This window comes from Mustela erminea, chromosome 8 (genome assembly GCF_009829155.1).
Source record: "Mustela erminea isolate mMusErm1 chromosome 8, mMusErm1.Pri, whole genome shotgun sequence".
Classification (NCBI taxonomy): domain Eukaryota; kingdom Metazoa; phylum Chordata; class Mammalia; order Carnivora; family Mustelidae; genus Mustela; species Mustela erminea.
In genome coordinates, this window is record NC_045621.1 from 80,737,915 (window position 1) to 80,748,248 (window position 10,334).

At 40.1% G+C, this 10,334-nt stretch overlaps 1 long non-coding RNA gene across 1 annotated transcript; it reads right to left on the minus strand.

The window, feature by feature from the left end:
• Window positions 1-472: 472 nt before the first annotated feature.
• On the minus strand, window positions 473-9,510 carry LOC116597878. Its single transcript, XR_004288826.1, has 3 exons — window positions 9,442-9,510; window positions 2,822-2,951; window positions 473-1,813 (listed from the first exon to the last, which is right to left on the minus strand). It is a non-coding gene; the product is annotated as an uncharacterized LOC116597878 (long non-coding RNA).
• Between the last annotated feature and the right edge of the window lie 824 nt (window positions 9,511-10,334).

The window sequence follows — 10,334 nt, forward strand, 5'->3', positions numbered from 1 at the left end:
AAAGAATACCATGGAATTTGATTTGAACCCAAATGAAAGTGAGGCAGACTTGAAACACGTGATTTCTCATACAGTTTGGTGATGAAAAGAAAATCATATGCCAAGAAAATGACAAATGCTTAATCCAAATTAGAGAAATTCTGCAACTTTATTGAAAATGGTCCTTCTTTCTTCTACTGTAATTACTTTAGTGGTATAGGATTGACTATAATCCCTGCTCAGAAGCAGCCTTGGAGCTGTTTCCATATTACCAATTTCCGGAATCTAGAGTTACATAGTAGCTTGGTGCATATCTTAAGTACTTCACGTTCAATGGCCACAGAATGACTTCCATGTTCTTACTTGTTGAAGTGAAGGCAATTTCAGTGGTCGTTCTTACAGAGAGATGCACCAGATTTTCCCTGTGCCTTGACTGTATTATGTTTGTCATGAGGCTCTTTCTTCCCTAATGCAAATAAGGGAGACTTTTAGAGAAGGAAGAGAATGATTTTAGGAGGTAGCAGGCTTTGACAGTCATGCAAATGAGCAAGTGATGCCTAGTACTTGGAAGACAGACTACCCGGTGGTGGGATCCGTGCCCACTTCCCATCAATGCTGAAAACTGTACATCTTTGGAGATCTCTCTTGGTTTTCTAATTTGTAAAATAGCCATAAAAATGACGTAGGTGTGAAGATTAAATAAACTAATATTTGGGAGTATTCAGAACAGTACTTGGCACAATATGCACTCAATAAATATTATACATCACCATTAAATAAATAACACATGAATGGGTTGTGGTTTTCAGTAGTTTTCTCCTTAAGTCCCATGCCTTGGGACTCAGCATGAGCAAAACGTATTTATATACCCTTATCTTTTTTGCTTGTTTGTTTCTTTTCTCAAATAATCCTGGGCTTGCCCCTACAAAAACTGTCTGCTATCTTAAGGATAGCTCAGTGTATGGAGGGGCAGAAAAGGTCTAAGAGGAGGTTTTCCAGTAGGGTCATGAGTTCATGTATTCTACCACATACTCACTTGGCTATTGTTGAGTTAATACATATAAAGTGCTAAAACAATGCCTGGCTAAAGTATTCTCTGCTAGGAAAAAAAGAGGGAGGAAGAGCGTAGCAAGAGAGAGAACTATCTCCAGTTATCCAAATCATTACCCGGTTCTGTCTGTTTTCTCCTAACTACCTTGGGGGATGTATCCGCTTGCCACCCAGCTCCTGAACACACTGAGCTTCCTCCTGCTACAGGCCCCCTGGGAATGTTTGTTGTTCTTCCTGGAATGATTTTGCCCCCCTACCTTCTTTCACTTTGCAACCCTTGTTCCTCCTCAGATCTCAGCTCAGGTATTGGTTCTTCCTGAGAGAAGCTTGTTGGGACTCTTCGGTCAGGTCTTCAGTCCTCTGTTATAGGGAAACTTCCTAGCACGGGTCTTTATAGTCATGCTTATGATAATTTGGTTAGTCTGTCTCTTGGTGGTTAGTCCAACACATGGTAAGAAATCTACAAGTATTTATTGAACAGTGAATGAACTGCTCCCATTCTCCCACTTTGAAAGTTTCTCTTTCTTCCTAAGTGCCTCACTGTTAAAGGTTTAACAGTGACTTCAAGAAGTAACCAGAGGAGAAAAGGGTCTGGGGGACAATATCATGTGGTAGCTACATAACAGGGGCAAAAGCAAAAAAGGCATAAAGCTCATAAAAAAGTGTAGGACGTAAGAGCTGGGAGTGTTCTAGTCCCAACTTCTTCGGTATTGACAGCATAGGAAAATCCACCATTTAGGGTTTTAGTTGAGGATTTCAGCCAACCACCTTCCAAACAACAGCCCTATACACGAATAAAACATGTGTTTCAAACTATGAGAGCTTAAATGTGACTCATCAACATCTGCTTTCTTTAAATATTTCTTTCTCTCAGAGACTAAAACCAGTTACAAGGATGGGATAAATTCTTGCAGCTTAACACATGGCAAAAGACAAACCTTTTATCCCACTTTGTTTGTAGTCCCTTCATTTTCAATCTCAAATGATTTTCTCTATCATATAACTCTTTTGTGAGGAATATTCAAAAGGATCGATTAAGTCCTAACTGTAGAACTGCTTTAATAAGGGAATAATCAAAATACCACCTAATTTCAGTGGAAGACTATCACATTTTCGTACTGACCTAGCAAGTAGCCCAGTAGTATTAGAAGACAAAAAGAACTTTGGTCAAAGGGAGGGGGAAAAAAAATCATAGTTTGTTTTGAGAATATTCCTTTTTGTCTTTCTCCTTTCTCCCTACCTGACAAAGAGAAAATGTGCCTTGAAGCTGCCTCTTGCTATTCAAGCCCTCCATGAAAGTGCTTCAATAACATGGGCCAGGCTCAGTGTTACAGATGTTCTTCACTTTCCCTGAACACCTTGCTCCCTCCAATACAAATGAATGGCAGAAACATGTAACCAGAAAACACAATCAGTGTAAATATGTTAATGGGTTAATATGTCTGAGCAGGATAATAATACCCTTTGCTCAGTTAAAATCCAAGTTCCCAGAAAGTCCCTTGGGAGTGACTCATGGCGGGGGGAGTTTTGATGGCATCAGACTCAGGGGTTAAATTATGTTTAAGGAGTTGAGTCTTTCTTTCTTTACCCTACAAGTAACAATGTATAGGGAGCTTCCTGGATTAACTTTGGAAAGGGTTGATCCTAAAGATGAAATAACTAATTACTGCCAGGAAAACAGCCCAAGAACCTTAGAGTGCAAAAAGTTCTGTGCAAATGAAAAGTTGTTTCCTACCATAGACAGCTTCAACAAAGCAAAAAGACAAAAGATAGAAATAGCAGTCACTGGTACCTGGGTGGCTCAGCTGGTTAAGCATCCGACTCTTGATCTCCGTTCAGGTCTTGACCTTGGTATATGGGTCCAAGCCCCACATTGGGTTCCACACTGGGGTCCACACTGGGCTCCATGTTAGGCATGGAACCTACTTAGAAAAAAAAAAATAGCCATCAAAGGATTGCCATGTAGTATCCAGACTATATAAAGAATTTCTGTAAATTGAGAAAACATGAACAGCCCAACAGAAAAGCAAGCAAAAGTTATGAGCAGGAAACTCATAGAAAATTAAGTGCAAATGACCCAGAAACATTTGAAAGGATGATCACCTTCATTTATAATCAGGAAAATGACACTGAGAGAGCAATGAAATATATTTTTTATCTGCCAGATTAGCAAATATCTAGAAGTTTGACATTACCAAATTTTGGATGAGAAGTATGGAAATTTTTACTTTTATATACCACTAATGAGAGTGAAGAGTAAAGCAGTAATGCCATCTGTAAGATTGGACAACCGTAAAATGTGCCCTCTTTGGAACACTCTATCTCCTTGATCATCCTAGAAATACTTCACACATGTGGAATGAGGCCTCTACAAGGGAGCTCATTAGAGTATCACTTATTTAACAAAGTATGAAATGGTGCTTCTCTGTTGTCTTCTCCCCAACCTGAAATCAATAGGTACTAACCCCCTCACATCCCAAAGAGATCCACTAATGATCCCTCAGATTCGTTTCCTAAAGACACCTGAAACTAAAGCTGCCGATACTGGGGACATGATGGGAAAATAGCCTAAGAAGACAAGCTAACAAGGAGAGACAGAATCTAGGTTTTTTGGGATATCATTAAGCCAGTGGCGCTAAACTTCGGAGCAGTTCCACTTGGGAATTTCTTGTTTTGAGGTAGTCAATCTCTATTGTAGAAGGCATTTTTAGCTGGGTTTCTAACCTTCCTTACCCAATCATCCACTTATCTCTAAAATTAGTGCTGAATTTATAATCTTCCTCTTCACCTTAAGCCATGTCTTCCTCCCAAGGATAGACACTGATGCATGATTCATGTCAATTTAGGAAGGTAACACTAACTATTAATAAAAACTATGCTTTGAACCCTTATTAGGTGTCAGATGTGAGACACTTTATTTGTATTATCCCATTTAGTGCTCACAACAATTCTAGAAGTTGGGCATTAATATGACCCCCATTTTCCAATGAGAAAACAGATGTGGAAAGGCTTATAGCTTCCACAAAGTCATCTAAATAGAGAGTAAGTTGGGCTGGTCCCTGAGGCCAGACCACTTTTACTGACCCACCAGATCATATTCTCACACTGCCTTTCTTTATATTCAAGAACTTAGTAAATCTTCACAACAATTTTAGGAGCTATTAGTACTACCATCTTGAGAAGTTCTAGGTATAGATCATTAAATTTTTACGACCATAGAAATGAGCCAACCAAGGTTTAAAGAGGCTAAATAATCACACAGCAAATAAATGACAGAGCCAATATTTGAACCTGTCTGTAAGGATAATGACAATAGTGATAGCTATCATTTCTTAGCAACCTACCCATTCTAGGACCCGTGCAAGTTAGGTCCATGTGTTATCTTCTCTTACTTTCAGAAGTCTATGAGATTTTCCTTTTGACATATTAAGAAACTAAGGCTGAGAAAGTTTTAAAAGCCATAGGTTACAGAGCTAATAAATAGAAGAACTGGTATAATGGGTTAAAAGTAGCAACAAATCCTTTGTATTTCCTGCCATAAAGAGGTAAGGTCTATTTTCCTACCACTTGGAGGATACAATGGAGCCAGAAGTTACTACAGTAATTCACTTGAATGTTCCTGTGGCATCTCACACTCAATATATAAGTCTGAGCTAATTGTCTTATCCCTCTAACATAAATCTTTGTTATATGCTTGATATTGATAAACCAAGACTTAGAGTCAAACAGATAGGAAATAAACTCCACCCCAATTACTCCCATTCTTCAGTCTCTGAATTGAATCTATGTTATGTATCATTGCCTAATTAATCTTCATTAAATGCACCTCTAAAGTTAGTGTCCCATAGAAAAACTTTGCATGGGTTTCTGCTATATAGCCCATGCATGCCCAGCCTCTTCCCCTACTTCCTTATTTATACTCTAAATTTCAACCAGAATGAACTATTTATTGTTTGTCCACAGATATCTCCTCACCATCCCCCGACACACACATTCACGATGTTCTGCCTTTATGTCATTGCTGTTCGCTTAAAATTCTCTCCTCTTCCCCAGTGCAATCTGCCAAAGTAATAATCACCTTAAATACTATCTCTTCCTTGGGCTTTTTTTTTTTTTTTTTTTTAATGTCTGGAAGTGATTTTTCTCTCCTTTGAATTGCCCATAAAATTTTCTTTTATTATTTTAAGTATTAATCTTGTATTATAGTTATTTACAAAAAGGTTGTCTTTTTTTTTCTAGATTTCAAGCTCCCTAAGGAAGAGAAGGTATCTTAATCATCAATGTATCACCTACGGTAAACTCCTTTAACCTTACACATAATAGGTTTTGAGAATCTGAGGATCCAATAAATGTTTTATTCTCTCCCTGAGTCAAAACCAACTGAGGAAGACATTGAAGTCATATTGGTGGAGAAATATCAGCTTCATTATTAATAAAAACTAGATTAGAAAATATGACCAAATGACTTGATCTTATACCTCTAAAATCGTAGGCTTATCTACCTTCTCATGGAAGAGCTAGGTAAGTTCAAATCTTCCCAGGACCAAGACTGACTGGTGTAGAACCAGACCAGAATATACTGGTTCAGCATATGATGGATGCATGGACCACAAAGCCTATATTCTTCTCCCAAACCCTCCCAGAAGAGAAATGAAAAGCAGGGGCCTGAGATACTTGAGAGCAATTGAATTCCCTCTGCTTGGATTGAGGATTGAGGATTGGCCTTGATGAAGATGATGAAATCTAAAAGGCTAGTCTATCTTCAACTAACACCCAATCAGATTCATGAAACAAGGAATAGAAGAAAAACGATTTACAAAGGAGAGTTTAGAGGTGTATGTGAATATAATAATAATGTTAGTACTCGTAGCAATAAGCACTGAAATTTACAATGAGTTGGAGCATTGTTCCAAGGTTTTTCATTGTATTAATTCAGTTATCATCCCAATAACTCTATGAAGCATGAACAAACATTATCTCCACTTTATAAAGAAACTGGGATACACAGAATTTTAAAAATTCATCCAAACTCACACAGCTAGTATGTAGCAGAGCTAGAATTACACACAGCCTCCCTCTAGAACCCAACTATTCATAAGCTGAAAAATGTTAATGGCCCTTTTCATACTGCTTTGCTATTGAAACCTTCCCAACTCATACTCCACTTCCCCATCCCTAGCAATTTCAGCCACTCAAGGTTTCTCTTTGTCACAAATAGGTTATTATTGTTTTGGTAGCCTGCAAATGAAAACTATCTGTTACTGTGTGATCAAACCATTATATGATGCATCAATAATGAAATCCCAGATTACTTTCCAGAACCTACATGGCCTTCCAGAAGTAGTGAAAAGCATGCTTCAGTTGTTTTATTTTTCATTAACTTGATTTCCATTGTAAAATAAGTATTCAAGTGATAGTCTCTTGTCTGGAGGTGCCTTTTTCCCCTCACTCCTATTCCCCCAAGCCAGGAATGTGTTGTGTTTCCTTTAAAAAATTTCAGTTTACTACTAAGACACTTTGCTTAGCAAATAAATCATGATAGAAGCTGTGTGACATGAAGGTATTCCTAGGGAATGAAAAATTCCTTGCTGATTAAACGCAGGCCTGGCAGACTAAACTGGCTGTTTCTTGGGACATGCTGAATTGGCACAAATCAAGAGCCATGCATTCTGAAGAGAAGTAGGTATATACAACAACTCAAATATTGAAGACAGTTACCTCCATTGTTGCTACCAGTTCAAAGCTCCAGAAAAACACCCCCACACAAGCCTAATAGGAGGTAATAAACTCCGCCCAGTGTTACCGCAAGCAGAGATGTAGTGCACCCACTTTAGAATTCCCAGAATACCCTGGAATGCGTGAGTCGGTTAGGGGAGGTCAGAGAGGGGGAGCAAGATAAGGTAAAGAAAGCAACACACACGGACCGATTCGATAATGTCGCAGACATCAGTTAGTTGCCTTTTGATGGCCGATTTAATGAAAATCAAAGTTTAAATTATCTTTGGGGGGCACCTGGGTGGCTCAGTGGGTTAAAGCATCTGCCTTCAGCTCAGGTCATGATCTCAGGGTTCTGGGATCAAACCCCACATCAGGCTCTCTGCTCAGCAAGGAGCCTGTTTCCCCCCTCTCTCTCTGCCTGCCTCTCTGCCTACGTGTGATCTCAGTCTGTCAAATAAATAAAAATAAAATCTTTTTAAAAAAATGAAAAAAAAATTATCTTTGGAACATGGACAAAATCTGGGTACAGTCTGATATGCTCTAACACGCTTGAACAGTCCCTCCTCACCTACAACCAAGCCTGGGAGACCCTATAGGAAGGGTCAGCAATTTCAGTTAGCTGCCCAGTGACTGTCCCTGTATCTGCTCCTGATCCTCCATGCCTTACCCCACTTGTTTTGTTTTGGCAAATCCAGCCTCATTTTATTCAACAATATTTATTGAGCAAGGGGCCCTACAAAAAAATAAACGCATTCTCTACCCTCATTAAAGCTGTAGCCTAGAATAGAGAATATGTATTCCTGTGTGAAACACTTAGATAGTTCTTACTTCATAATTACATAGAATCATACAGATATTATTATTAATATATTATGTATGATATTATTAGTATCTGTACTAATCTTACTTCCTGTTGCCCCCTGCTTGGTTTCAGCCTCTCTGCTTATTTCTCTGAGATTCATATTTTGGTCAGACTTTGATTTTGTTTCTTTTCTTTTTTTTAAGATTTTATTTATTTGACAGAGACCACAAGGAAGCAGAGAGGCAGGCAGAGGAAGAGGGGGAAGCAGGCTCCCTGCTGAGCAGAGGGCCCGATGCGGGGTTTGATCCCAGAACCCTGGGATCATGACCTGAGCCGAAGGCAGGGGCTTTAACCCACTGAGCCACCCAGGCGCCCCTTGATTTTGTTTCTTAGCATTTTCTTATAACACCCTGAATTCCATGTTCCCCAGAGAACTGATCAATTTTGATAATTCTCTGTCCCTGTCTCTCTGTCTCTTTCTCTCAAACACACACACCCCGTTCCCAATATCCAGGATGAGAGCTCAGGTTCAGATGCCTCAAATTTAAACAGATGCTTCTCAACCTTAAACTGACTAACTGACACCTTAGTTACAATCGAAAGGGGGAAAATTTCCTTTCCCTGCTCTAGAAAAATAATCCATATTCAAAAGAAAAGTAGCATGGACCTAATTGCTAAAAGCCGCTTGGTAAATGATCCAAATTAATTACTTAAAATTTTGTTTCCGTTTAAAATGTAACTGTTGAATGAGCAATTGCTCTGTGGAGGGATTGTATACATCTTTCCAGTCAGCAGGATGTTCAAAATATGTTTCCAAAGAACATGAGTTACGATGATTTCACACTTGCCAAAAATAATTATAATTCCTATTTTGAAGCCAACAGAAGCTCAGATGCTTCTGACTGTGTCAGATCTGACTGGAAACAGAACCCTTAAGTCAATGAATCATGAACAAAATCATGTATTGATACTGACATTACATAGGGCACTGGGTAGACCCCAGCGGCTTGCAGTGTAAGAGAGGGACAAAGCTGTTGGTGAGAACAATGGCTTCACCACTAAAAAAAACAGCCTGAATTACATGCCAGTGAGTAGGACAGCCCTGCTAAGCATCTCTAAGCTGGAGTGAAACAATTACTGGTACCCTTTAACTCTTAAGGGGATTTCATACCTAATGCCAGAGCAAGGGTATGTTTTCTCAGGATTACCACTGTACAGAACATAGTAGCATTTTAGCAGTGCCTCTGACACATGGCAATGGGTAGTGTGGAAAACATTTTTTCTGGCTGCCCAGCAAACATGACTGCCCACGTATTATGTTTAGGGATTGACCCCCTCCGCACTCTCAGTCCATGTGGTTACCGTGCAGTTAATTCCACTTTCAGCTCTGGAGTGTGTCACATGACCCAGGTTTGGCCAGAGCATTATTTTGTATGTGCCCATTAGTAATTCACAAGCATGTCAGTCATGCGGAGACTCCCAGATTTGTTGGAGCTGTCAGGTCGCCAGTCTTCTTTCATGCTGGACTCCAAACAGAAATATTGTGAGGCTGGGGCTACTGCAACTCTCTTGTCACCACTGGGAGCCTTAGAATGAAGTGTGAGTGTAACACGCCTGGCTCTTTATATGCATATTAAAGAGAGAGAGAAGTCAAGAGCTTCTGGGGCACCTGGGTGGCTTAGTGGGTTAAGTGTTTGCCTTCGGCTCAGGTCATGATCTCAGGGTCCATGTATGGAGCCCCATGTGGGGCTCCCTACTCAGCAGGGAGTCTGCTTCTCCCTTGCCCTCTGCCGCTTCCCCCAGCTTGTGCTCTCTCCCTCTCTTTCTCTCAAATAAATAAAGAAAACCTTAACAACAACACAACAGCAACAACAAAAAAAAGAATTTCTTACCCCTGGATTTTTCAGTTATGTGCACCAGTGAATTCCTTTCTTCATCTAGTTTGTGTCTGAGGGTTTTATGTGTTTTGTTTTTGCCTACCACAACTTGCAAGTGCAGTTTATTTTATCTTAGGCAAACATTGGCTGATTCAGGAACTAGTCCTTAAGGAAACTCCCCTTCTCTTCAATCCCTTGAGTCAGTGTTGCTTTTTCTCCAGAACCCATGACTCACGTGGTTACAGCCGTGTTTTGCTCCCTCTGTGAGCAAATTTTTAAGTCAGATTATCTCTACCTTCCACTTAATCCTGAAAGTTCCCCAGGAGTCAGTATGAGTGGGACTCCACCACCCTCTCTCTCCTTACCACCTCATGGTACTGCCACTTACTGGCTGGGGGAGCTTTGGAAAACCCTCTCCTTGCCTACCCCATCTCCTCCCTTCTCACAGTCCCCTCTGCTAGAGTCCTTTCTCCCAGAAGTTCTCTTGCGCAGCCATTATTGAGAAGGGTCTCGCTTACCCATGGAAAGTGTGAGCATCATCTCCTACCATTCTGTTTCATGACCAAGTAATAATTGTTAACATATGCTGAATCAAAGTGAGGAGGCAGTTATTGCTAAGAGATCTCCATGGATTACCTCATATAATCCTTTCAACAATCCGATGTGTGGGCTTATTATTCCCACTTCAGGTAACAGAGGCATAGATCGGTTAAATAAATTTTCCAAGATCATACAGCCAATAAGTAACACTAATGTAAGATGGGAAGGAATACTGCATCCTCCTGTGAATCTCGGAAGTGCGGTTTTGGACTCCACTCAGGTAATGCCTATTTATCTATGTCACAGGACTGGGGCTGGGTAGGAGAGAATGAGCCCAGGGTCTGGCAGAGACTAGATGATTCAAGTAG